General features: G+C 37.2%; 1 pseudogene; it reads left to right on the top strand.

Annotated features, from left to right (window-relative positions):
- The first annotated feature begins 249 nt into the window (after positions 1-249).
- On the top strand, positions 250-5,795 carry LOC130137712 (uncharacterized; annotated as a pseudogene).
- Positions 5,796-6,153: the final 358 nt, after the last annotated feature.

Raw genomic sequence — 6,153 nt, 5'->3', positions numbered from 1 at the left:
ACCTTCGCCCCTCACCCATGGCCGACGAGGACCGCTCGTGCCAGACCCGGTGAGGGCCACCCATGCCAGATTCGATGAGGGTGGCCGTCGCCTGAGATTGGCAACCTCCGCCGACCATCGACCTACACCGACCATTGTTGAGGCTCGGCAATGGTGTTGGGGCTAACAATACAACCTAGAGGGGGGTGAATAGGTTGTTTAAGAACTATGAAAAATATTTGCGGAATATAACAAGTTCAACTTCAAACAATGGCAGAAATAGTTTATAGAAATCAGGTACGTGCTGCTGTTTGACAAATCGTGACGATAAAAATCAGTAATACTAATAGTGAAGAGATAAAAGATGATTTGCAAGTAGATATATAGTGGTTTGGCTTTATCCTCAAGCCTACATCCACTCTCCAAACTAATAGCCGTAATACGGGCTGGATTGCACTAGTAATCTGCTCAACAAGTTACAATTGGCAAGTGATGATCATTTACAAATGATAGATCACACTATCGGGACTCAGTTACTACACTAACTCTTGTATACCGGATCTTTCACACGATTACTATACGGCAAGATTATCATAGTGAAGATCTTTCAAGAGAACGAAACAATATCAACAGAGAAAGCAACTCAGAGCAAATATTCGGATTCTACATTGTGCTCTCTAACATTTTGGCCTAGAAGGTTTTCTCTTAAATAGACATCTTCAATCTTCCCATTAGAGGTGCTTGAGAAGATCAACTAGCCGTTAGAGATCCGTTGGTGCTGCTGTCCAGAGATAGTGCTGCCCATACAACCCTTTGTCTTGAACATTTGCAGGCTATCTGGAAATAGGTTCTGTAGTTACTGTCCCAACGCTAATTGCTCTGACATTTCTGATTGACGCTTGATCCAGTTCCCCGATAAACTTCCTGATCTTTTCGTTGCGCATTTCCACCCTTCAACGGCTATAATCCCAAAAATCCTCACATGTTCGTTATTCAAATATCACCAATGATATGATGTCTCAGCATTTATACAAACATCATCAATCATCTTATCTTTAGGTCTGTTGGTGCTGTTTACAGAAAACGTACAAGGACATCTTGCGATCCTCTCTCAATGGATCACACCATGTATATCATGTAGTCCTTAAAGATCATTATGGTCTTCTAGCTCATCTATATAAGGCAGCTGCTCTCACTGATATTGATGCTGATCTTTCTGGTCCATCCAAGCATATTGGCAATTTTGACTCTACCAAGCTGTTCATCTTCATGGTCCTTCCAAGCTTTACTAAACATCCTCGTTCTAGGCTTGTTCACCATCATCAGGTCTATCCAACTATTCACCTGATCTTTGCATCTCCAAGCCATCACAAATATCCCTGTTCTTCTTGGCTTGTTCACCATTGATCAAGGTTCTTCTAGATGTTCACCTTATCTGAAGATCCTTCCAGCTTGTAAACATCTTCAACTATCTAATATCTTGTTCACCTTAGATATCAGCAGAGCATCTTGACAGTGACAAAGCATTCCTCATATCAGAATGTTTTGGTGATGTTTATGACAAACATCTGCATTTCGGCTTGTACATATATCACCTGGTAATACTCAACCAATACAAATATTAGTAGCCTTTGATTGTCTTTGTCATCAACAAAACAACACAGGAGATTTTCCCAACAATCATCACATTGCTGATTTTCCCAACAAATGGCCGGTTGAGGGAAAGAGGGAAAAAAGAAAAAAGAAAAAAAGGAAAAAAAAGAAAAAAAGAAGAAAAAATTTAGAAACTTAAAAAAAAATTGCAAAAATTGTTCACCTTAGTGCCGCCCGTGCCACGTAGGATGGTTGGTACTGATTTGACTGTCACGTCAGTGATTTTAGGCCAAAATTAGCTAAAAGGACTAAATTGGCAAATCTTCAAAAGGTTAAAACTAAATTTGCAAATCATCAAAAGGTTTAGGACTATATTAGATCAATTGAAAGGTTTAGGACTAAATTGATAAATCATCAACGGATTTTTGACTAATTTGGCACAATTGAAAGGTTTGGAACTGAATTAGTCGCCGTACAATAAATTTAGCAATTTTTGGACAATTTTCCTTATATGTATTGCATGTCCACCGAATGATTCATTGACTTGATAATGCACACCTAACTAATGAGACATATTTTACTCCATCCCTGCCATAGCTAGATCTCTCATTAGAGGATTACAAATATGAGCATACCCTCTAACTAGGGGATGGAGGAAATAACATGGCCCCTAACAAATGATTTTCTTTCATGTGCATGTACAAAGTTTAAAGAAAAAATAGAAGATTTAATTGGTTTGTGATATCAATTATCACCAATAAAGAGAAACTGCATGGTTCTGTTTTGAAGCTTTGAAGTTCAATTCAATAGAAATAGTATCTACAAACTATAGATAGAGCCAATTGCGTTGTGCTATGTGTCAATTTTGAAGATGTTCGGTTTGATGGTGAAGAAGAAAAATAAAAAAAATGGTAAAGAAAAAAGAGAAACAATCGAATTCTTCATTGTCAATGTGTTATGTATTAATTTTTAAGCTGTTACAATATATCTCGAGTTTTCTGATCAAATATATATATATGGAGTTTGAGTCCAAAGATGAACCCAACCCAATTGAAGTTTCAAGACTAAATTCTTTTGCACTTTTGAGTCCAAAGTGGAGTTGGACTTTGACCATGAGGAGATGACTTAAAATAGGAACACTGTTGTTGATTTTTTATGGGGAAAATGTCATAAAAAATCCAAAACTATATTCACTATGATATATTTACTCTGAATTTTTTTTGTAACATCAAAAACTCCAAACTATGCCTACGGTGACACATTTAGCCTAAAATTTTTCTTGTGACATAAAAAATCACAAATTTATACCTATGTGACACATTTACCCTCCGTCAAGATTTCATCAAATGATTTTTCAGTTAAAATAACGTCGTTTTTATTTCACTTAAGTCACGTGAGCACCATATTGACATTGTTTGCTTTTTGGCGTCCATGTAGGTAGATTTTTAACGGTTCTCATTGATAGAGCTTTGACGAAAGTAAATGTGTTACACATGTCTAAGTTTGGGATTTTTTGTGTTATAGAAAAAAGATTAGGGTTAATGTGTCATAATGGACATAGTTTAAGATTTTTTGTAGCTTTTGCCTTTTTTATACTTCAAATATCGATAAGTGATTTTCGTTCTACGAGTTGGAGTCGGTTTTCCACGTTTACATGTAAAGTCAGAGTGCTATTGTCTTGTACGAGGGTGTGAAGCAGGAGGTATTAGTGGCGGCACATCTATTCGTTTGGACTGAATTATTGAGATTTTCATCCTAATGGCGCATGTCTTCTTATCAATTGCATACAAGCCGATTAAATCTTGTTGTAAGATTTGTGTTATTCTTTTAGGAGATTAAGAGATTTTTTGTGAGTAATTGTAGGGTTAAACGTTGTATGAGTTATTGGATGTAATTGGAGCTGGGAAACACTGAGTGTGTGTGAATGACTTGAGAGTGATTATAATATCTGTTATATCACTTGATTTATGGTGAAATTCTTTGTTGCTCTCCTTGTGGATGTAGGTCACACCGACTTAATCACCTAAATCCGGTGTCCGATCTATTTCCTTGTTCTATCTATATATTTATGAATTCTTGTTTTGACCACATAATGATAATATCACATATATGCATTTTAAAAACGAGTGATCAATGATGAGAGTGCGCGGACACACTTAAAAGTGAGCTTGTCAATAATTCCTTTCTTCTTACCAAAAAAAAAATATTCCTTTCTTCTTCGACCAAAAACTATATATATATATATATATATATATATATATATATATATATATATATATATATATATATTCCTTTCTTCTATGATAGAAGGATATGTGAACCTTTTGCAACGACTAAACCCCAAAAATGCATAGAAATCAACTCATCCCATCCGCTTGCGTCATCTAAGACTCTACCTAAACAGAGTAGTCTATGTGGTTCACAGTGTTACTTTCAGTGAGAGACGTGTCTCAGTTATGTTACAAAAAACCCATGTCGGAAAATTGAAGTGGTTTAAGGTATTTAATATATCATAATTGGTCTATAACTCATTGGTTTAAGTTTTTGAGTAAATGAGGTCCAACTGGATAGGTTGACGAGCTCAGACTTGGGCTCTCTCTTGATGATATCTCCGGGTGAGAGTATTGGGCTTTCGCTACATGCTCCCAACAAATGGTATTAGAGCCAATATTTGATTGGTGTCACACTCCCAGTGTGTATCAGCATTTGGTTAGGTAGTTGGTATGGAGAAGCAAACATAACACTGAACTCATGTGCGTTTTATTGTGAGAATATATGTTTTGACGTAGTTAATATATCTATCAGATATGTTGACGGAATTGGACTTAGGCTTTCCTTTGATGATCTCTCGAGTGAAGACATTGAGCTTTTATAGCGTGTTCCCAACAGAAAGTGATGGCCGGTGAAGCAAATGGCTTTGGGGATGATTTCCTAGGACCACTTGTGAAGACTTTGCACGATCCGGACAAGGGCAAAAAGAATAAATATCGATAATCTGGTGGATGAGTGTAAGACATTCTACGTTGCCGGACAAGAAACTGCCAATGCAAGGATGGCATGGACGTTATTCCTCCTAGCAGTTTATCCAGAATGGCAAGGAAGCAAGAATGGAGGTTCTTAATGTATTTGGGAAAAAAGATCCTGATTCCGATGGACTTGGAAAATTAAAGAAGGTCTAGAGAACGACTCGAGTCTTGGTCTCGGTCAACCTTTTTCGGTTCACTGGAATTCTAAGTGAAACATGACGCCTAACTAATCATGTTTCCTTTTTCACGTGCAGATCAGCATGATCATAAATGAAATTCTGCGGTTCCAACCCCGGTAGTTGGTTTGACTCGAAAATGTTAAATTTATATATTGAGTTTAAGCCATTTTTGGAATTCGACCCTGTTGAAGATATAGATCAGTTTTGTTAAACCTATATGAAAGAAATCCAAAGAATTCTAATTGGATTAGAATTCCTTTTAATGAAATATAGATGTTGGGAATATGTTTTCTGTTGAAAAGGAAAAGGACAATATCCATGTTTGACCGGTTGACCAACATTTGGGCATCTTAAACAATGACGTACACTGGACGTCAACTCTAAAAGCCAAGAAGGTCCAGGTCAAAGCCGATTTAGTCGACTCTTTTAAAAGGCACGTATAAAAGGCGTGGGTCTCTTCTTCAGAGAGAGTGTTGAGCCGCACAAGAAAAAACCGCACGGTTATCCTTTTTGTGAAAAAAGAAAACGAACAAATGGGAGTTCTTGTTTTCAGCCATAGAAGCTCTGCTTTGGGCTTAAACATCGGTGATTTGTGCCGTGAGTTTTATATCCAAAATTGAGTTATTTATTTATAAACGATTTGGGATTGGGGGTAATTTACGTATGGGAAACACTTGAGAGTGTAAACATTTGTAAATGCGATTATAATAGATTATTTGCTGTTAGCTCTCCCTGTGAATGTAGACCGAATCACGTAAATCTTTGGTGTTTTTTATTGTTTCTTGTTTATTTCTCTAGTGATTTGACGTCGATTTAATTGTCAGATTCTATTAGTTTTTGTATTAATATTACAGCAGAAAAGTTGGCAAGAAACTGAGGTTAGGGAAGCTTGTTCTTCCTGCTAATATTCACATCTTTGTACCAACCCTTAAGCTTCTCCAGGACCCTGAAATCTGGGGGGAAGATGCGCATCAATTCAAACAGGAGCGATTCTCAGAAGGCGTAGCTAAAGCTACCAATAACATGCAGTCATGTTCATCCCTTCGGCTTCAAACCTCGATCTTGCATCGGGATGAGCTTCATGACAACCGAAGCAAAAGTCGCCCTTTCGATGATCCTCCACTACACCTTCGAGTTGTCCCCTGCGTGTATCCACTGCCCAGTTCAGCTCCTCACTACCCGCCCGCAACATGGCCTTGAAATTAGATTTCATCCTCTGTAGTAGTTCATCACCGTATGATGTTCAGTTGGAAATGTTCATAATTGTCTTCATAGATCAATTTGACCGTGGCTTGTGAATTCTTGGTTTATGTTTGTGATAACTATAAAGGTATATGGACATCTTTCTCTTAATTTAGATAGTGTATTCGTAGTAT

This window comes from Syzygium oleosum, unplaced genomic scaffold (assembly GCF_021117445.2).
Source record: "Syzygium oleosum isolate NSW1041296 unplaced genomic scaffold, Sole_v2.1 Sole_v2.03, whole genome shotgun sequence".
Classification (NCBI taxonomy): Eukaryota; Viridiplantae; Streptophyta; class Magnoliopsida; order Myrtales; family Myrtaceae; genus Syzygium; species Syzygium oleosum.
This window is presented reverse-complemented; position numbering and strand designations above follow the sequence as displayed.